Here is a 669-nt window from a genome sequence, read left to right as displayed (position 1 = left end):
CACACACACACACACACACTTTACAAGTTTGACCTGGGTTTTATAGTACACCTTGCAGGCAACTAGGAAGGAAAGATACATATAAAATTAGGAAGAATCCACAAGCATGAGCTAGAGCCCTGAAAGCATAAACTGAAACCTGTGCCCATGCCTGTTGCCTCTGACATTAATGGGATGGACAGCCAGGCCCCTTTATCACAGAGCTAAATACAAGCACCTGCCTCAAGAGTCAGAGAACCTGAGGGAAGACTGAGGGGAGCGTCGAGGGGGGGTGAGCTAGTCACTGCCTCCCACCACTGCTGGAGTCTGCAGAGTGGCTGCTCGCTTCAGCTCTCCCAGTTTCCTGTCATCCTCCCTACAGCCTGCCTGTACTGGAAACACAAAAAGAAAACTGGGAAATGTGGTTCTTCCTGGCCAAGGTGACACCATGAAACTACCAAGGTAAACATCAGACCTCTCTGTCCCCTACTACTGGATAAATCTTTCTTGAGGAATTACTTTTCTAGTCTAAATTGTTGAAATGTGCATAGAATGGTCTTATTACCTCATCATCTTATTTCATTGTAGTATTTACTTGAGAAAAACAATAATTTAAATATTCTGAATTCTTTTTTAAGCTTAATCATTTTTTATTATTTTTAAAGAATACAAAATAGTGATAGAAAAAAA

The sequence above is a fragment of the Octodon degus genome, unplaced genomic scaffold, assembly GCF_000260255.1.
Source record: "Octodon degus isolate 3935 unplaced genomic scaffold, OctDeg1.0 scaffold00134, whole genome shotgun sequence".
Taxonomy (NCBI): domain Eukaryota; kingdom Metazoa; phylum Chordata; class Mammalia; order Rodentia; family Octodontidae; genus Octodon; species Octodon degus.
This window is presented reverse-complemented; position numbering follows the sequence as displayed.